This window comes from Neofelis nebulosa, chromosome 9, assembly GCF_028018385.1.
Source record: "Neofelis nebulosa isolate mNeoNeb1 chromosome 9, mNeoNeb1.pri, whole genome shotgun sequence".
NCBI lineage: Eukaryota > Metazoa > Chordata > Mammalia > Carnivora > Felidae > Neofelis > Neofelis nebulosa.
The window spans coordinates 140,748,853-140,770,146 of record NC_080790.1 but is presented as its reverse complement, the minus strand read 5'-3'; the positions used below and the strand labels follow the sequence as shown (position 1 = coordinate 140,770,146).

The 21,294-nt window shown below is 58.9% G+C and overlaps 1 long non-coding RNA gene across 1 annotated transcript; it reads right to left on the bottom strand.

Moving 5' to 3' along the window:
• Positions 1 to 10,065: 10,065 nt before the first annotated feature.
• On the bottom strand, positions 10,066 to 11,311 carry LOC131486077 (uncharacterized). The gene is made up of 2 exons (XR_009249178.1): positions 11,158 to 11,311; positions 10,066 to 10,753 (listed from the first exon to the last, which is right to left on the bottom strand). It is a non-coding gene; the product is annotated as an uncharacterized LOC131486077 (long non-coding RNA).
• Positions 11,312 to 21,294: the final 9,983 nt, after the last annotated feature.

Genomic DNA, 21,294 nt, shown 5'->3' with positions numbered 1-21,294 from the left:
TCGAGGGCCTTCCTTCCCTGCCCTAACAGAGACCCTGGGCAGGGAAGGGTTGGGGCAGGGCTTGGCTAACAGGTGGCCCTCCACCCTCCCTTCCTCTCTGGGTAGAACTGCCCCCCCCCCAGGGGCCCAGACATTCCTCCCCCATTAGCAAACGCACTGGGACCCTGGGAGACCTCTGTGTGAGGAGGCCGGCCAGCCAGTCCTGGGTCTGAGGTCTGGAGCCCCCTCCCCACATTCCCATATTCCGCTGACCGGTGTCCCTGCCAACTGCTGCCTGGGTCCCCTTCCACCGGACCCCATGCTTTGGGGAGTGTCCGTCCTGCCTTGGCTGTCCCTGGGGTTGGGGACAGGACTGAAGAGGCCGGTTAGTGAGGGTCCTGCAGACGGAGACACTGGAAAATTGGGGCTGTTTTTCGTCTCTTATGTGAACATGGAGCGGCGTGTTTTGTCTTCTGCCATTTTCAGAAGTGCTTTCTTATTCTGTATGTGTGTTTTGGAAACGTCTTTCTGTCCTCGTTTAAAAGTAGAGGGCGGATCTTAGTGGGGAAGCTGCTGGCTGGAATGGAGCAGCCAGAAAATAGATGGGAGAGAGGAGGGGGAGGGGCAGAAGGGGGAAGGGGAGGGGCAGAAGGGGGAGGGGGCAGAAGAGGAGGGGGAGGGGCAGAAGGGGGAGGGGGCAGAAGAGGAAGGGGAGGGGCAGAAGGGGGAAGGGGAGGGGCAGAAGAGGAAGGGGAGGGGCAGAAGAAGAGGGGAGGGGCAGAAGAGGAGGGGGAGAGGCAGAAGAGGAGGGGGAGGGGCAGAAGAGGGGGGGAGGGGCAGAAGGGGGAAGGGGAGGGGCAGAAGAGGAGGGGGAGGGGCAGAAGAGGAAGGGGTGGGGCAGAAGGGGAAGGGGAGGGGCAGAAGGAAGGGTGGACAGAAGGGGGAGGGAGCAGAAGGGGAGGAGGAGGGGGCAGAAGGGGGAGGGGGCAGAAGAGGAGGGGGAGGGGCAGAAGGGGGAGGGGGCAGAAGAGGAGGGGGAGGGGCAGAAGAGGAGGGGGAGGGGCAGAAGAGGAGGGGGTGGGGCAAAATGGGGAGGGGCAGAAGGAAGGGTGGACAGAAGGGGGAGGAAGCAGAAGGGGGAGGGAGCAGAAGGGGGAGGGAGCAGAAGGGGAGGAGGAGGGGGCAGAAGGGGGAGAGGGAGGGGCAGAAGGGGGAAGGGGAGGGGCAGAAGGAAGGGTGGACAGAAGGGGGAGGGGGCAGAAGGGGAGAGGGAGGGGCAGAAGGGGGAGGGGGCAGAAGAGGAGGGGGAGGGGCAGAAGGGGGAAGGGGAGGGGCAGAAGAGGAGGGGGAGGGGCAGAAGAGGAGGGGGTGGGGCAAAAGGGGGAGGGGCAGAAGGAAGGGTGGACAGAAGGGGGAGGGGGCAGAAGGGGAGGAGGAGGGGGCAGAAGGGGGAGAGGGAGGGGCAGAAGGGGGAAGGGGAGGGGCAGAAGGAAGGGTGGACAGAAGGGGGAGGGGGCAGAAGGGGAGGAGGAGGGGCAGAAGGGGGAGGAGGAGGGGCAGAAGAAGGAGGACAGAAGGAGGAGGGAGCAGAAGGAAAGGGAGGACAGCAAGGGGGGGACAGCTAGGGGACAGAGGGGACGGTGGGCATGTCCCTGGATGTGCAGGGACACCGTTTCCTGTTTGTGAGTTTATGCCCCCAGGGAATGGGGGGCTAGGAGGGTGGTCTGGCTCCCGGCCTTCGGCACCTGATGGCAATTCCAGTCACGGGAAGGATTTCAGACAGATTTCTCCAGAGTTGCAGCTTTTAATAGTGATTTTATAGATCTTTGCGGTATCTGTGTTCATTTTCTTTGATTGTGCTTTGATGGTAAATGTGGGCTGGGCAGGTGGCTGGGATCTGGGCCCCCCGCCCGCGTGCCTTAGCAAGAGCCTCACCTTTAGACCGAGCCGCGGGCCTGGGTGGCTTTGGAGGGTCCAGCCCCACTCACGGCACACGGCCCTTATCACTCTGTTAATTTGGAAAACAGGTCATGGAAAATTAAATTGCTTAAAATAGGTCACCAATTATAACTCTGTATTCTATTAAAATGAGAGGGCCTCTGGAACCTTCGTTAGTTTATTGTCGATAAAGTCAGAACGTGCAGTCAAGTCTCTGCCGGCTCTGTGTGTTGCCTCGTGATGGCCCTGCCTCTGCAGGACGACCCCAGCTTGCGTGCAGCCTCGTCCATAGTCTGAGAATCGCTTTGTGATCAACGTCCCAGGAGGACAGGGGGCAGCTGAATTTGAAAAGACACATTTCTAAACATTATTAATAAAACCAGGCAAAGTTTTATTAAAATGGGTTATTGTCCTGACGCCCGTGTCTGCAGCAAGGACCGCCTCCCCACGGCCTGGCGGGACCCACGCCCTCATGCTGGATGCATGCGGTGAGCTCATTTGCCAGCAGCTCTCTGAGAGGACACAAAGGCACAGAGAGGCTGAGGAGCTTGCCCATGGTCACACAGCCCGTGTGGCTCCATGCCATTCCCCACAAGAGAAGGGTCCTTCCCCCAAGACAGGCCCCGCTCAACTCCCAGATAAGGCAGCTCGGGGGACTGGGCCACCTCGGCACCCTTGCAGAGGAGGAGCCCGCTCAGAAACCCACTTCTCTGGGATACAAGTCAAGGCCCTTGCAGTGGCCGCCTGGAAAAGCCCCGCACACACCAGTGGAACCAAGGCCTCCTCTGAGCAGGGCCCGGGCCCCAGGACAAGCCCAGCTGAGGGAGCCCAGCTGGAGGAGGATTTGGGGGCGGGGACAAGGCCCCAGGCTGTGGGTCACTTCTGCCACATCAGGGCGCAGGCAGCCTTACCTGGCCTTGCTCTGTGCCAGCCCCGCCCACAGGCGTCCCCTCCAGGTGGTGGAGGGGATTGGCAGGCACAGAGATGCCCACCGGGCCGCAGGCCCCCACAGAGGCGGCCCAGACAGCGTTCGAAGAGCCGCCCGCAGCTCCAGGCGGCCAGGGTGGCCTGAGGTGTCTCTTGCAGGCCGTCTGGGGAGACCCGCCTGCCTTCTCTTGTCAAGGGCGAGGCACCCAGCCTGGAGCCAGATGGCGGCTCCTCTGGCACCTGCTGTGTGACTGCAGGGGACTTCCTCAACTTCTCTGTGCCTCCCAGCTGTGTACTTCCTGCCGTGGCCACAGTTGTGGTTTTCCGGTTTTGCCACAGTTCAAAGCCCAAACATCCGGGTCACATGGAGTGCTGTGCTTGCTAACCTCTGTTAACTGCGGCCACTGCGCCCCCGTGCAAACTGAGGCTCCGTCTGTGTCTCAGGGGGTGCTCAGAGCACGGGCCCTGCAGCTCCAAACGCCCCCGGGACGCGTGTGGGCCCTTGTCTTCCAGTCCCAGTAACGAACACCTGCCCTGGAAAAGGAATTTTACAAGACCCCGGCGAGGCGAGCGGTGGCCTGGCCACGGAGCTGGGTGTGTCCCCCGTCCTTCATCAGGGCGCCCTCGGCTGACCTAATTGACCTCTGAAGGCCCGTCACTGGTGTTATTGCAAAAAGTCATCTTGTGCTTTATTCTGAACAAAAGGACGCTTTGCCGAGTGGGCTATTTGCTGGCGGGATTGGACTGTTTTTATTGCAATTTACCTGCGTTGCTGCAGATTGAGTTAAAAGCACATTCTAAATATAAACGCTCCTTTGAGAACTGGTCCGTAGGTTGAGTCTCTGCGGTGACGTGCCGTGTGTTCTCACTGCTGGGTACACGATCTGGGACCCCCATGCGGGGATCATTCCAGTGGGCGGGGACCAAGCGCACCCAGGCCCTTCTGGGGCTACGATCCCCGGGGGGCTGTGCCGGCCAAGCATGCTCGTTGCTCCTCTCCTTTCCTGCCAGGAGCACGGTCCCCAGGACGCCCAGGGGAGGGGTCCGAGGCCTTGGAAGCCCCCATAAAAAGCGGACTTGGCTTTGAAAGCCTCTTTCAGGCTACGGTGCGCCTGAGCGGCCCGGCGCAAGGCTCTGTCCCTGCTCTGTGCACCTGCTCTGTGTCCCCTAGCAGCTGGGCCCGAGGACGGCCGTGAGACCTGGGGGATGCCGGGGGGCAAAGTCGGGGCCACAGCTACAGCCAGGGTGAGCCATTTGCCAAGACCACAGTGACAGCAGCCCCCTGAGCCAGACCGTGGGGCAGGCACCGGGGTGTCCTGTCCTGGGCGCTTCCCAGCCCACCAAGATGGTGTTCTGTCCACCCCGTAGACGGTCCCATAGCACTTACCTGTGGGACACCCTGAGTGTCAGGCCTCACAGTGGCAGCAACAGGGCCCTGGGAGCAGAGTTCGAACCCTGACATCCGGGCTCGTCTGCGGCCTGGGCCAACGTAGGGGCCTCTGGGACCCCACTGAGAGGGAGATGCCTCAGCGCAGGGACATGGGCACCAGAGGCTCCAACAAGTGGGAAAGGACTTGGAAAGCCGGGTCCCTGGGTGGGGGTTGTGCGGGGCCTCCCAGAGCACACGCGTGTCAGCACAGAGACCTGGGTTTAAGCAGCCAAGCGAGCCAGCTCTGAATGTGACAGATAAAGCCCATTTCCAGGAAGGACACCCTTGTCACCACCACCAACCCCCCCCCCCCCCCGGCTCCCCGCCCCGACACAGATAGCTAAAGACACAACAGGACAAGCACTCAGGAGAACCCTGCGTACCTGAGGCCCGGGGCCGTCTGAGGAGTGAGGCAGGGCAGCTGGCTGGCTGCAGGCCTGGGGACGGCCGGGCAGGGGTCTGTGGACACCCCAGAGGAGACATCAGAGGGGCTGCAAGCCTCTCTGAAAGGATGTACCCACCAGGGTCATGGTGGGATCCCTTTAAGCCGCCAGGCCTCGTAGCGGAACAGAATGGGACCCCGGGGCAGTCACATGCTTGCTCGCGGGGGTACGGAGGGGGTCCAGGTGCCCGGCCGCCTCCCACAGCAGGCGTGGGTGGTCGAGCTGGCTCAGGGTTTGCAAATCCAGACTCCTGGGAGGTTCCAACCACTGCCCTGAGGAATGGAGTCCTCCCCTCTACCCCGCCACCCGGCCCTCCCAGCCCCCCTGCCCTTCCCACTCCCACTTGCTCTCCTGCCCGGCTGTGCTGTAGCCGAGCCCCACGGGTGTTGGGTGTGGACTCCAAGACAGCTGGCTTGGGCACGGAGAGCTGCCCGGCCTAGGCCTTGGAGAGGATGCCTCAGGGCACGAAGCTGGCAGAGGTCACCATTGGCCCAGGCTGACCAGGTAGGGGCTCGATGGGACCAGCGTGTGAGGGGCAGAAGCTGTGGGAATGGTGAGTGGGTGCAGGCCCCCCTCCACCTGTGCTGGGCTGGGAGGCACCCACAAAGTACAGCAGGGAGGGGTGGCCTTGACCACCCCGACTTCTGCTGTGAGAATAGCCTGGCCCCGGGGAACAGAGAGGGCTCCGTGGGCTCCGTGGGGAGAGGAGGCGTGTCCCACAGCACACACCCCCCCACCCCCGCTGCCCTCTGGGTGCAGCCGGCCAGCCCTCTGTCTCCCGCCCCCCACCCCGAGCCTCTGGCACCCCTCCCCCGGGCCCGGGGAGCACGGGTGCAGAGGGTGTAGACCTCCAGCTGGCCCTGCACGAACCTGGCTGATGCCCAGGGTCCAGTCTCAGTGCCGGGACTGTTTCCACGTTTTGCTGGGACAGTTTCCACATTCTAATCTCGCCAGAGCATCCGTGACCTGGGTGGGGGTGGGGGGGGCGGCGCAGGCAGAGGGACCCGTGGGGGCTGGCTTTACACATAGCATTTGTTTCCCTGGGCGGCTGTGACAAACTGGGTGGCTTAGAACAGCAGAAATGTATTCTTTCACAGTCTGGAGGCCAGCAGTGCAAGTGAGGGTGTGGGCGGCGCCTCCGAAGGGAGGAGGCTTTATGCCGCGGGGAGTAGGGGGTGGTGGTGATGGTGGTGGCGGGAGGGCTGCCTGTGGGCACAAACGTCCCTGGCAGTGGCCACATCGCTCCCATCTGTGCCTGGCTCTCCCATGGCGTCCACGCCTCTGCATGTGTTTTGGGAGCACCCTTCCTTACAAGGACACCAGTCGCTGGTTAGGGGCGCCCTGCAAGGTGACCTCATCTGTACTGATTACACCTGCAAGGTCCCTCTTTCCAAATAAGGTCGTGTCACAGGCACCAGGGTTGGGACGTGAAGTACTTTCTGGGGGCTCGATTGAGCCCTTGCGTCCGAGCCCCTCCCCAGCTCTGTCCCAACTGGGAGGGGCCCTGGTGCTCACTCCACCCTCCTGTCACAAACACAGGGTGCACAAGACTGGCCAGGGTGTCCTCAGAGGCCCAGGCTTACGCCTAGTTCAGTCTGGCCCGTCCGCTCCATGCCTGTCTGGATGGAATCTTCTCCGGGCTCAGCCAGTTCCTTGAGAACGCCGACTTACCTGGACAGACAGAGCTCAGATGACAGACGCGGGAATGACCACACTGGAGCCCGGCAGTGGACCTGACCGTAGGTCCTCATGGGGCTGGAAATCTGAGGGGCCTCAAATCAGTTCTGTGCTGGCTCTAGATGACACCCGGGGCTGAGATGGGAAGTGAGCTATTCTGGCAACTTCCAAGTCTCCAGAGGGGCTGCCAGGGAAACGCACAGATGAAGGATTCCCAGCAGGTGCTTGGGATCAGACAGACCAGGTTTCTCTTACGCCAAGCAGAATATTAGTGCGGGGGCCGCAAACCCCACGCTGGGCCGTGAGATCCCGGAAACACCCAGACACGGGCCATCCTGTCCTGAGACGTGGCCGGAGGCAGCTCTGGCCGTGGCTCTGGGAGCGTGGCCTCTGGAGGCTGGCTGCTTCAGGGTGCCTTGCCTCTTGTCTGGCCACCTGTGTGACCTCAATGCCATGATTTAATCTTGCCCCATCTCCCCGGCTGACACGTGGGCCCAGTGGCCCATCTGTGTGAGCTGGACGATGGTCAGCTGAGCCCGTGTCTGTGTGGCATTTTGCTCAGGGTCTGGCACATGGGAGGCGCCCCGTTAACACTGGCCCCTCTTCCATCGGATAGACCAGAATTTCTTATAGTGGTCTCAGGACCACCTGTGTCAGAACCACAGTGGCAGGCGGGGGCTTAGGGAAGTGCAGCAGCCTCTGGGCCGGCCCTCTGTGTCCAGCCATTAAGAGATAGCTGATCTGGGCTTGCCTCGTGTCGCTCCCACTGAAATCAAGGATGGATCGTGGGAGAGGGGGCACACGAGGTGAGGGCCAGGTTTGCCCCGGCTCCTGCTGGGTCGAGACAGGGAGGGGGACGGTCCAAACAGATAGCAGAGCTCATGCCGAGCTGGGACGCATTTATCACTTCCAGGGTGGGTACCAGAAGGAGAACACCTGCGCGCGAGGGGGCAGAGGGATCCTTGGGGGGCCCTCGTGGTCCTTGCTGAGGGCTGGGCCACCTGTGGCCAGAGTGAGACCACAGGGTCTGGCAGAGTAGGGCTCTGGGCTACAGGCTGAGCCGAGGGGCCAGAGATATCTGTTCCTGCCAGTCACAGCGGGGGTGACATTGCCGAACACCTATAGCCTCCGGCCGAGGCCCCAAAACGGCGGTGCCCCACACTGAGGGCACAGTGCTCTAGGATGAAGGTCAGACCTGAGGAGGACCAGCCCTAAGGAAGGAGGAGGAAACTAAGGTCAGCAGGCCTGGCAGCCCGCACTACTGATGGACAGACACACGTGCTCCAGCCTTCCAGCGGAATACGATCCGGCCGTAAAACAGATGAGGCACTGACAGGTTCTAGCACACATGAACCTTGAGCGTTTCCGTGCCTCCAGAACAGCCACGTCCATGGAGCTGGAAAGTAGGTCAGGGGTTGCCAGGGGCTGGGGGAGGGGGTTTAGGGGACCAGCAGAAGCGGGAAGGGAAGATAAACATGTTCTTTTTTTTTTTTTTTAATGTTTATTATTTTTTGAGACAGTGAGAGAGAGTGAGAACAGGGGAGGTGCAGAGAGAGAGGGAGACACGGAATCCGAAGCGGGCTCCAGCCTCCGAGCTGTCCGCACAGAGCCCGACGCGGGGCTCCAACCCACGAGCTGTGAGATCATGACCTGACTCAAAGTCAGACGCTCAACCGACTGAGCCACCCAGGCGCCCCGAGATGAACACGTTCTTAAATTGATTGTGGCGGTGCTTACACAGCTCTATGACGGTCCTACCAGCCATAATTTTACACTTCAGATGAGCAAACTGTGTGGCGTGTGACATATCTCAGTGAAGCTGTTAAAAATTGAATATATGTTAAAGATCAAAGAAAGGGGAAGGTGTAGTCAACAGAAGCAGGACTTGAGATGATCTAGATGTTGGAATTAGCAGACAAGGGCTTTGAAATGGCTGTTACGAATATTTTCCAGGACGTAGCCGACAGCATGGACGTAATGAATGAACAGATGGGGACCCGGAGCAGAAGCATGCAAGCTTGAGCTCGTTTGCGGAGGGGCCAGCAGCAGACTGGGACTGCAGAAGCAAAGGCCAGCCAGCCCGAGGACAGCCCGACTGAAATTGTCCGGTTGGGAGAACACAGAGCAAGCAGGGCCAGCCCGAGTGACCAGGGAGACCAATGCGTGTTCAGTGCTGATATACGGACTGATGTGTCAGGCGATCCAGTAAGTATGTCATTGTAACCCCAAAAAGAGAAGAGATTAATAATGCATAAAAATATTTGAAGAAGTAATGCTGAAATATTTCCCTGTGTGGTTAAAAATATCAACCCGTGCATATGAGAAATGGGGCAAATACAAAGAAAAGCAGATTTAGGCTCACATAGTTGTTGCTACGAGGTGGGGACAGACGGAAAAGTCTTAAAAGCAGTCAGAGAGGGGCGCCTGGGTGGCGCAGTCGGTTAAGCGTCCGACTTCAGCCAGGTCACGATCTCGCGGTCCGTGAGTTCGAGCCCCGCATCAGGCTCTGGGCTGATGGCTCGGAGCCTGGAGCCTGTTTCCGATTCTGTGTCTCCCTCTCTCTCTGCCCCTCCCCCGTTCATGCTCTGTCTCTCTCTGTCCCAAAAATAAATAAAAAACATTAAAAAAAAAAAAAATTTTAAAAAAAAGCAGTCAGAGAAAAAGGACACACATAGACACGGGGAGACAATAGCTGGTTCTCATTTTAAAGGTTTCTACTTTTAAGTAATCTCTGCACCAACATGGGGCTGGAACTCATGACCCTGAGATCTAGAGTTACACGCTTCACCGGCTGAGCCGGCTGGGTGCCCCGCTGACTCTCATTTTAAACAGAGGATTCCTGAAGATAATGGAACAACATCTTCAAAGTGCTTCGTTAAAAACAAAAAAACCCCAAACAAACAAACAAACAAAAAACCCTTTCAATTAGAAATTCTATATCCAGTGAAAATTATCCTTCAAAAATGAGGGTGGAGCTGGGCTGCCTGGGGGGCTCAGTCAGTTAAGCGTCCTGCTTTGGCTCAGGTCATGATCTTGCAGTTCGTGAGCTTGAGCTGTGTCGACAGCTCAGAGCCTGGAGCCGGCTTCGGATTCTGTGTCTCCCTCTCTCTTTGCCCCTCCCATGTTTATGCTCTGTCTCTCAATAATAAATAAACGTTAAAAAAATTAAAAATAAAATAAATTACAAAAATAAGTCAATAGAGATATAATGAAATACTAAAAACCATTTGATTTACCCTAAAGAAGATGGGAATGGAAGAATATAGGGTCAAAAACCACATAGAACAAAGGAAAACAAGTAACAAGATGGTGGACTTAAACCATATCATAATCACATTAAATGTAAATGGACCAAACACTCCAGTTTAGACACAGCCGTTGTCAAACTGAGTCAGAAAAGCAGGACCCAACTACATGCTGTCTAGAGAGAGGCCCTTGAAGTACAGACACCCAGGGAGGGAGAGGCTCGCAGACAGCACACGTACGAAAGCCATTGTGCCCACACTGACGTCAAGCAAGGAGTGTTACCAGAGATAAGAGGTCTATTTCATGATGAAAAAGGCTGGTTTCACCAGAAAGACATAAATCACAAGCACGCAGCACCCAATAACAGAACTTCAAACACGTGAAGCAAAGTCAACGTCACTGAAGGGAAGATCAACAAACCCGCAGTCTTAGCCAGAGTTTTTAATGCTCTTCTCTGAGTCTGGGAAAGAACAAATACGCAAAGAGGGGGTAATGGTACTCAGGGTGTGAACAACACCACTGGCCAACTCGACACGACATCAACTAGAAGATGCACATTTTATAGTAATTCTCGATACATTTCAAAAGACTGCAATCTTTAAGAAGATGTTCTAGGGGTGCCTGGGTGGCTCAGTCGGTTAAGCGTCCAACTTCAGCTCAGGTCATGATCTTGTGGTTTGTGAGTTCAAGCCCTGCATTGGGCTCTGTGCTGACAGCTTGGAGCCCGGAGCCTGTTTCCGATTCTGTGTCTCCCTCTCTCTCTGCCCATCCCCCGTTCATGCTCTGTCTCTCTCTGTCTCTCAAAAATAAATAAATGTTAAAAAAAATTTTTTTAAAGGAGTATGTTCTATTATTACAATAGAATTACATTAGAGAGCTATATGATATTCAGAAAAGCCCAAATATTTGGAAATTAAGCAGTAAATTTATGAATCTCCCATGGGACCAAGAAATCATAAGGAAACCAGGAAATGTTTGTAGCGAAATGAAATAAAGATACAGCACGTCAGAAGTTGTGGGGTACAGCTGGAATGGTGCATAGAGGAAAGCTTTAAGTGCTTGGAACAGAAAAGCAGAAAGACGTGGTCTAAAATCAATTATTTTCAGTTTCCACCTAAGAATATAGAAAAATAAGGACAAGTTAAATTCCAAATGAGTAGAAGGAAGAGAATAATAGTGATGAGAATAGACGTCAATAAAACAGAAGACAGGCAAAATGATAGACAAAATCAGCAAAGCCAGAGGCTGGGTCTTTGAAAAGGTTAGTAAAATTGATAATCACCCAGCAAGAGTGATTAAGAAACCCCCCCACAGATTTTCAGCTTCAGGAATAATACTGTAGACATTAAAGGAATAGGTATTATGAGCACTTCATAGCAGTCCCTTAGGTGACACAGATAAAATCAGAAAATCCCTTGAAAAACACAGCTGCACAAAATTGACACAAGAAGAAATGGAAAAATGTGTACAGCCCTGCATCTATGACAGGAAATGAATTCAGAATTTTAAAAATCTTACCACAGGGGCGCCTGGGTGGCTCAGTCGGTTAAGCCGCCAACTTCGGCTCAGGTCACGATCTCGCGGTCCGTGAGTTCGAGCCCCGCGTCGGGCTCTGTGCTGACTGCTCAGAGCCTGGAGCCTGTTTCGGATTCTGTGTCTCCTCTCTCTGACCCTCCCCCATTCACGCTCTGTCTCTCTCTGTCTCAAAAATAAATAAACGTTAAAAAAAATTAAAAAAAAAAAATCTTGCCACAAAGAGGGTGCAAATTGTTCTGTGAGGCCTGCTAGGGGTTTTCCGGTGGATGAGCGACAGCTAGCTCTGGGGTCATGCCGGGGCCTGATGGGTAGTGTCTGTGACCTACGTACCGTGCCGAGGCTGGCTTTAAGTCACCGACGGTCGCGTCGGGAAGAGACGCGCTGCACGGCGGCCCTTGTGAGCCAGTCGGGTGAGGCCTGCGTGACCCTGACACCTGAACCGGGCAAAGGTATTCTATGTAAGCAAAATGACAGGCCAAATATTTGTTATGAGTGGGGAGACACAAAATTCCTTAACAAAATGCTAACAAGCCACATCCTGCCATATAGTGAGGGGATAGCGGATCATGTCCAAGCATTATTTATCCCTGAAATGCAAAGTTAGGTCGATATTCTAAAACAAATCAATGTATTTTACCAGCTTACCAGAATGGCAGGGAAATATCTATGATAATCTAAAGACAGACAAAAAACTCACAAAAGTTGACAGCCACTCGTGGTGAAATCTCTCGCAGACTAGGGGTAGAGGGAGCTCCCTCGGGCAGCTAAGGGGCATCCACAGAAGCCTGCCGCCCCAGCAGGCGTCCCTTCCTGAAGCCCTTGACAAAAGCTTGGGTTGTGGCAGGCACGGCTGCCTGAAGGTCGCAACTGAAAGTCTTCCTCTTCCAGGGAGCCCGCCGAGTGAGTTCCCGTGAGATCCCCAGCACCGCCCATCCCGGCCTGGGCTCCGCCCTCACCTGCCTCCAGGTCAGGCACCCGTCTCCCCAAGTGGGCAGTTCTCTGCTTCCCGGGGTTAATCGAGTTATGCTGTGCGCAGACAGGCTTCCCGGTGCAGGGCTGGGGGGTGGGGGGTCCCTGGGGACCGGCGGGGGTGGCGATGGCCCCCCATCCGACTCCCAGCCTGGCACACCGTGGGCTCTCAGAAGATACCGGTGTGAGTGATCTGGCGAATGGAGTCGCTGCTGGAGGGTCAGAGTGACCGGGACCGGGTGGACCTTCTGAAAAGTTCTGCCGGGGGCGGCGGCGCAGCCGGCGCGACCACCGAGGGGGCGAGCGGGCGGGGGAGGAGTCGGTGGGCGGGGCCCCGGAGGGACCTGCCTTGGGCCGGCCGTGACCTGGGCTGCTTCCGGCGGGCCCTCCGAGGCGGCGGGCGGGTGAGGCAGGAGAGCGAGCTGCGCCGATTACAGCCGCGCAGAGACGCACTGAGGATTGTCCCCCGTGGAAACTGCACACTCACTGCGGCGAGGAGCGCTAATTATACCGCGCGTGTTACCACCGCGTCTTGTTAATATTCCGGCAGCTGCTCCAGCAAGATAATGATGGCTCCAGCCCGAGCGGCTGCACAGATAGATGTGAAAAATCAGTGAGGACACAGTTCCCGGAATATTTGTCCTCCGCACACAGAGCGAAGCCTGGCGGAGTGGAGCGTTCGCCCCCGGCCGGCGGAGACAGAAGCGTGGCGCGGCTGTGTGTTAGCACACTCGAGCGTGGCTCGGGGACCCTCGCCTGCGTGTCCTCAGGCGGGTGTGGGGCTCCGCGCGTCAGGCGGGGGTCTTTGCAGACCCAGCGCCCCGCCCCCCGTGTCTGAGGTCTATTTTGGGTTAATCGCGTTGGGTTGTGCAGGAGGGCATCTAGAAACCTCCGCCGCCGACGCCAAGCCTCCCCACCTGCCTCTCTCCCTCCGCAAGGCTACTGCCCTTGGCCGTCTTGCTGTGCACACGGATTTAAAAATTGCTGTTATGACAATGAGGCTTTTTCATAACTTTGAACGTGAGATAAAACGATACTGGAATAGTGGTTTCCAGAACAACCGTGCGCTCCGATTACAGCCGCATAAACCCTTCTCATGACAAACACGTCCACGGGCTCGGGTCTAACTTGCCGGGAGCAAAGCAATGCCTGGTGTCATTTAAAAGAAATACTTTTTACTTGGAAATAAGTGCAGATTCACAGGAAGTCGCCAAGCCAGAGAGCGCGGAGGTCCGGTGCAGATTTCCCACGAACGCCCTCCGTGGCCTCTTATGCAACACGGACGTGGTGTGCACCGGGCAAGCCCCGCGTCTAGCTCTCCGGTGCTGGTCACACGGGCGGGTCCCCGCGGCCGCCACGAGCTAGACTCAGGTCTGTTTCAGGAGGAAGACTCCCACTGGTCTTCCCGGTCTCCCCTCCCACCTGCCTCCTGCTGCAGCACCCTCACCCCTGCCACCGGGAATCTGCTCTCCGACTCCGGGATGCTGTCATTTCAAGAATGTTCTATAAATGGAAACATACTGTGTGTGACCTTTTGCGATCTGCTTCATTCGCTTGGTGTGATGCCCCAGAGACCCAGCCAGGGCGTTGTGTGTGTGGACGGTTATTTTTACTGCTGAGTGTGTCCCACGGTGGTCTGGCCGGACCGCAGCGTGTTCGTAGGACATTTTTGTGGTTTCCGGCTTGCCCGTTCCGAGTGAAGTTGTCAGGATGATTGTGCACAGGTTTTCCTGTGGACCCAGGTCTCCATTTCTCCGCGATGGATGCCCAGGAGTCGGTGGCGGGGCCGAGTGGTCAGGGCAGGCTCTTCCTGCGGGCTGCTCCGCGGGGCGGCTGCTCTTGCTGGCGTTCCCACCAGCAGCGGGTGAGGGACCGGCCTCTCCACGCCCTCGCCGGCATGTGGTGATGTCCCTACGCTCTACGCAGCCATTCTGACGGGCGGAGGGTCCCTCGGGTGCGCTGTTTGCACACTGGCGGCCGATGGTGCCCACCTCCCATCCGTGCCTCCTCTTTGGCGAGAAGTCTCATGTCCTCTGCCTGTTTTCTAACTGGCTTGTTTGGGTTTTTTCACTGTTGAATTGTGAGCATTCTTTATAAATATTTTTTTTAATGTTTATTTCTGAGAGAGAGACAGAGCATGAGTGGGGGAGGGGCAGAGAGAGAGGGAGACACAGTATCCGAACAGGCTCCAGGCTCTGAGCTGTCAGCACAGAGCCCGACGCAGGACTCGAACTCACGAGATCATGACCTGAGCCGAAGTCGGTCACTCCACCGACTGAGCCACCCAGGCGCCCCGTGAGCACTCTTCAGAAATTCTAGATACGAGTCCTCGGTTGTATTTTCTCATGGTTTGCGGCTTGTCTTTTCATTAATTTTGATCGTTTTCTTTTAGTTTTTCCACTGGAGCTCACGAAGCTCTGGACATTTTGGGCCGTGAACACTGTGTCTTCCTGCCCAGCGGCCCTGCCTTCGGGTGTTGCCAATGCCTGGAGTCTGAGCCGAAGCTGGTTTCAAGCAGCTGGTGGCACACAGAGCCCAGAATCCACCGTTTTCTCCAGGAGGTTTGTGTCAAGGTATAAGCACATCCTGGATGGGAAAGTGTCGCTCTCCAGATCCGAGAACACCTCCTACCCTGCCCCGTCGTGTTTGCAGGAGAGACGGTGGTGTGAACAAGGCAGGAGTTTGAGGCTGTCGTCCGCAGGAGGCCCACGGCCGCTGTGCGCGTCTGCAAACCCACGCGGGCACCTGCAGGAGAGCGTGTGGGATGCTGGCCGCCACCTCAGGGGCACGGCGGCACCTGGGGCACGGCCGCCCACGTCTCCACGGGTGTGCATGTGACGTCTGTGAGCTGGCCGGGGGCGGGAGCCCCGTGTGTCGGGTCCCCTCTGGGCGTGGGTCCCTCCATTCTGTGTGGTCGGCGCAGGGCAGGTGTCAATGCCGTCTGTGGGCTTCTCCTCCTTTCCAGCCGGGTCGGGCCGTCTTCCGTGTGAGCGTGGATGTCGGGGACGGCAGGGCCCCCTACCTCACACCTGCAGGTGCCCATGATTGTGCGCGAGGCGTGAGAGGGCTGTGTTCTGTCACGCTGAACACGTGTCTCTCCTTTCAACGACTTCTTGTTAACGATGCAAGTTTTCGCAAGGACGGATGAGACCCTCACGCGTTGCCGGTGGGAACGTAAAATGCAGTGGTTGCTTCGGAAGACAGTTTGCAGGATCCCGAGAAGTATTAAATCCGGCGTGGCCACGTGAACTTGCAGGCCTGCGGGAGGCGTGTGCCCGGGAGAAGCGGAGGCCGCACTCACTCGGAGCCTGACACGGCTGTGCGCGCCAGCACGCCTCACCACGGCCGAAAGGGGGGAGCAACCCGAGGGTCCGTCCACGCAAGGAGTATCACGAGGTCATAGAGAGGAGCGGAGCACAGACACACGCTACCACGTGGATGAGCCTTGAAACCCGATGCTCGTGAGAGAAGCCACACTCACGCACGCACGTGGTCTGATCTCGTTTATGGGAAATGCTCAGAATAAGCAAAAGTCCACAAAGACAGAAAGTAGACTAGCAGTTGCCCAGGGCTGGGGCGGGGGCGCTGGGGAGTGAGCGCTAACGGGCACCAGGTTTCCCTCCGCGGAGCTGAACGTGCTCCAGATGTGGTCGTGGCGGTGGCCGCACAGCCCGCGATGCCCCTGAGACTTTGACTTGCACACTTTAAATTTTTTTTAATATTTATTTATTTTTGAGAGAGAGCACAAGCAGGGGAGGGGCAGAGAGGGAGACACAGAATCCCAAACAGGCACGGGCTCTGAGCTGTCAGCACAGGGGCCCGACGCAGGGCTCGAACCCACGGACCGCGAGATCGTGACCCGAGCCGAAGTCGGACGCTCGACCGACTGAGCCACCCAGGCGCCCCAACATTTATTTATTTTTGAGGGACGGCGCACAAGCAGGGGCGGGGCAGAGAGAGCAAGAGGCAGAGGGAGACCCAGAACCGGAAGCAGGCTCCAGGCTCCGAGCCGTCAGCACGGAGCCCGACGCGGGGCTCGAACCCACGGACCGGGAGATCGTGACCCGAGCCGAAGTCGGACGCTCGACCGACTGAGCCACCCAGGCGCCCCCCAGTAAAGCTACTTTAAGATATTTACTTACGGGGCACCAGGGCGGCTCAGTCGGTTGAGCATCTGACTCTTGATTTCGGCTCCATACTCTCACGGTTCGTGGGCGCGAGCCCCACGTCGGGCTCTGTGCTGACAGTGCTGGGCCTGCTTGGGATTCTGTCCTTTCTTTCCGCCCCTCCCCTACTTGCTCTCTCTTTCTCTCTCTCAAAATGAGTAATCTTTTAGAAAACATTCATTTAAAGAACGAAGTTTACTTAAAGATGTTTCGTCTATTTTATTCAGGAATGAGGACTCACACTCGACATGAACCGAATCTGTGTGCGGCCGCGGGGACCTCGCACACCGTGAGCGCGACAGCAGGCTGCAGGGGGAGCAGATGGCAGGTGCGGAGACGCGGGTGCCGGGAGCCCCTCCCCGCCGCCGGTCGGGGCCGGTGCGGCAGGGGCAGGCGCGTGCCCCCACCAGCCCGTCCGTGGTGCCTTCTGAATGCCTCACGCCGCCTGCGGACTAGCAGGTTCAGAGGCGGCGCTGTGCGGACAGGGTTCGAGTGAGCCCTCCACAGGGTGTGAAGCTCTCAAGACGGCCGAGCCCTTGAAACACCCGTCACCGTGCCGTGAGCTCGGGCTTCGTCCTTCCCGCGCATCAGCAGAGCCTGACCGGTCACGAGCAATCACTCCCTCCTCTGGTGGCCGAGTTGTCTGTTGCTGCGAAACAAAAGCTGGCTGGCTTGAACGAGGACACCCCTCGTCTCACAGCGTGCGTCCGTCCGTGAGTCAGGGCCTCGGGAGCTGGGCTGTCTGGCTCAGGGTCTCTCCAGAGGTTGTGGTCGGGACGTCGGCCGAGGACCGGGTCACCTGCAGGCTGGACGGGGGCCGGAGGGTCCCCAAGTTGGCCCGCTCGCGCCGAGTCGGCGGGCGGCCCCAGGTCCTCGCCCCGTGGACTCTCCCGGGGCTGGTCCCCCCCCCGGGGCGAGCCGTCCGCGGGGGACACAGGGCAGCTGCGTGAACCGATCTCGGGCGGAGCACACACTGCCCTCGTCAGCAGCGCGTCACCAAGAAGATCCCGCACTGGAGGGGAGAAGTGTCACAGGATGTGGGGACATGACCGAAGCCGCCGCGTCCCGTATCCGGAGGGAAACGGTGTCAGCAGCAGTGTGTCAGTCACCTCCTGCTGACGGGCAAAGCCCAAGGAGATGGGCTTTGCCCAAGGAGCCCAAGGAGATGGGGGATGACACATCCCCCAGGGCCCCTTCGGATCTGTGGACAGTGGTGACGGTGGACAAAGACCGTGGAAGGCCGCCTGGTGCACAAGGGACCGAAACGTTGACCTGGAACTGGTGGCCTCGAACTCTGACTGGGGTGGAGTCACCTGGGAGGTTTTGAAATGCCGCCGCCCAGGCCGCAGACGGGAGAGCCGGTGTCCTGGTGGCCAGCGGTGAGAGCCCGTCGCTGAGCCCAAGCGGGTGGTCGCTGCTTCGGGGAGCCCCGGCCGGGTACGACCTCCTGGGTAGGACCGTGCTCCCCTCTCCCCGGCTGCGTGCCAGATGGAGGCTGTGGTTACCGTCAGGCGTCCGGGTCCTCTCTGGCTGCCGGATGGTCGTTCCCAGACATGGCTGGAGTCCCAGGAGCACAGAGCCTGACTGCTGGGCTGGACGCTGGGCAGAGAGGCTGTGGCTGCCAGCTGGGCCCGTGCTCTGCTCTCCCGATGACACCTGAGTGCTGTCCGGCCAGCCCGTGTGGTGACCAGGTGGCGGCCAGGTCACTGCTTCTACACACTTCCCGAGGTCAGTTCTTGGTCAGCAGCCCTGCAGCCCCCCTAACGCACCAGCTTCCGCTGCCCCCGAGGCCCTTCTTTGGCGGCTCCTTTCCTGAGCGGTTTGGACAGCCTGAACCGTTCATGTTGTTCTATTCTGCCTGGGACCACGGAGCCCGAGGCCACGGGGGTCCCCACGCCCACCCTCTCGCATCCCCAGGGTGCACTTGGTCCTGGTCCCGTGGCTCAAAGAGATTCATTAAATTGGGGAATCTTAATTTCTATTATTGTTTTCTGGTTTTATTGACTTTAGTCGGAGTCAGATTTGTACTATTTATCTCTTTTAAGTCTTACAGTTTTTTTAATGGCCCAAAAGGTGGTCAAAGTGGGGGTGCCCACCTTCCCCACGGGCCCCCGAGAAGCTGTTTCTTATGTCCCCCGGGGCCGGCCTCTATTGTCAGCTGAGCCCTCCAGCCTCCTGCAGGGGACCCTCCACTCCGGCGGCCACACTGATGCGTGGGTCCATCCCGCTGACAAGTCCTGGTGGTGGCGGCCAGCGAGGCTCAGACGCCTGTCCCTCTGGGGCTGGGCTGTCGGTGGGATTCCAGGACACCCACCGGGGAGGTCAGTTCTGGACGTGATGCACTCAGTTAAGAAGGAACTAAATTTCCCCTCGAATCCCAAATCACCAAGTCCAGAATCAATTAGGCCGACCCAGCACCATTGATCTTGAACTCAGATAATGATTTTTCCAAAAGATTTATCCATCTGGCAGCATTTAATTCACTGTCTATTAACCTAATTAAAGTGTGCCTCCTTGATTCACGTCCTTCTCAGCCAGGCATCTGCCGTGCCCGTGGTGGTGCCGCCAGCCTGGCTGGACCAAGGACAGGGTGAGGCTCCCGGGACCCTCCAGCCCTCCCGAGGCCCGGTGTCCCCCCAGCCCTCTGCCTGCCGGTCCCGAAGACCCCCGGTTTCTCCCCAGAGCCCCGCCCGGCCCCCTCACCGGCAGAGGGAGCACGTGGCCGGGGACAAGGCGTCCACCGGAGCCAGGCCCGCCCCCAGGCCCAGCGAGGCCCCTGTCCCAGGACCCCCCATCCCAACCTCATCCCCCCCAGCCATGGGCGCTCAGCTCGACGCTGCCTCTGGGGCCATGAATCCTCCGACTGGAGGCACAGTCGCGGGAGGCACACTCCCTTCTGGGAGGAAGATTCGCTGCTTTTGGAGAGTCTTAAAAGGGTCTGAGACTCGGGGGTGAGCACCGTAGGCTCTGGCTGTCAGCCTGGTGTCCCGGGTGGCGGAGGCGCCACGGCTCCAGCCTCACTGCACCGTGGAGAAGCCGTGGCACCGGGCGGCCAGGAGCTTGACGCACAGCAGGGCCACCGGCCGGGGCGGGGGCTTGTCAGGCCCCAAACCCCAGGCGCCTGCCCCTGCCAGCCGTGTCCTCGCAGCTGTGGACTCAGAGTCCGGGACCCACACGCCTGGCCTCTCTGGGGCTGTGAGCGCTCCGGAGACGCCCCCGGCCAGCCCTGCACGGAGGACGAGAGCACCTCCGAGTGGTTCACCGTGTCTCTGGGCGCTCGGTGAGGATACACTGAGGATCGTGACACCGGTCTCCCTCCCAAGTCCCCGCGCCGTCCAGGTCTGAGGAGGGTCCTGCAGGGGGATGGGAGGGGCTGTGACACCGTGGTCAGCTCTGAAAGCCCCCAGGATGGGGGGTCTCCCCAGCCTCCCCTGCTTCCTGGGCCTGGGGTCAGGCCGTGGGGTCCCCTGTGGCGTTTCCACCTGGCAGTGGTGGCCTGTGCTGGGGACAGAGGGGCGGGTGCAGGCGGGGCCCGCCATGGAGAGAAGCTGCCACAGGCTTCCGGCTTAGCACCAGGTGTGTGCAGAAGGTGCCCTGGGGCTCCACCCACCTGGCTGTGCCTCGTGCCGGGGGCGGCCCCTGTCCCTTCCTTCCTGGGGTCGAGATCTCAGACCCAAGTGCCCGCCTGTGTCATCGGTCCTGGTTTCTGGGCAGCCCCCTCAGTGGCTGGATCCTCATCAGCATTTGGCAATGGCCCGGATGGGCTTGGGATAAGAGGGGTCCCACTCAGGAGCCACGTGGTCTCCGGGGAGGTGGCGGCCCCAGGGGACAAGGGGGGAGCCAGGTCCTTGGGGCATTTCCACTGGGCTCTGGATTGGGTGGAACTGATGCCACATGTGGTCAGTCTAGGTGTTTGGAGCCTCCATGACCCTCGGTGACGGTCTGTGACCCTCTGCAGGAGGCAAGCGGTGCCCCGGGAAGTGCAGGGAGCGGGGGCACATGTGTTCTCTGGAGGGAGGTGACTCAGAGCAGCTAGAGGGCGGCGGGCGAGGCGAGGCTATGGCTGGGGGCCCAGCACGGGGGGCCAGTAAGCCTGGGCATGAGGCCCGGAAGGTGAAAGCTCTAGGGATCCAGTGTGATTAGCGCCCCCTCTGGCAGCTGGTGGGAAAGTGCCCCTGTCTACCCCACTAGGCTGGGCAAGAGGCAGCCCTCGAGTCAGATTGGGGCCAGGAACTTCCGGGTGGCTGTGGTCCCACGGGGTGGGCCTCCGTTACTCCTTGGGGCCAGTCCCTCCCAGAGACACGGCCAGCCTCGGCCGCCACGTGCCCAACACCCCTGCACCCTGGATCTCCGCCTGGCTGGGGCCAGCCCCTTGATGAGGGGAGTTAGAGAGGACGCCCACTGCCTGGGGGTGACCAGCCAGCCACCTCTTGGAAGGTGACTGCTGCCGATGCCCCCAAGCCCTGTGCACCTCTCCTTCAGCAGAGGAAGCGGGGGTCAGTCTGTCGTGCCCGGCTTCGGTCTCCCCTCTGCCCACCCAACCCCTTCACCTCCAATCCATACGTGTCTTGCGGAGGGAGCTTGCTCTGTGACCTCAGGAGGTGGCTCCGCCCTCTCTGAGCCTTCGACTCCAAATGTATAAGGTCGGTAAAGACCCCCTTCCCAATTCACCATCCTGGGGTTGGGGTCCTCGCGGAGCCAGGAGCGACCAGGAGGGCCGTGTGGCCCCCATGGTTCTACCTGTGGGAGGGGCGTTCTGCCCGGGGAAGGGGTTCTGCCTTGGGGAGGGGCGACATGTGCTCCGCTGGCTGCAGGTCGCTGGCCTGGGCTGTGCACCTTCGCACTGACATGTGCACATGTACACATGTTGGTGTGCCTCTGGGTGTGCACATGCACGCACATGTGTGTATATTTGCACGTGCACAAAAGTCTATGTTCTGGTTGTGCACGTGTGTGACCGCACACGGACACACAAGGGTGTTTG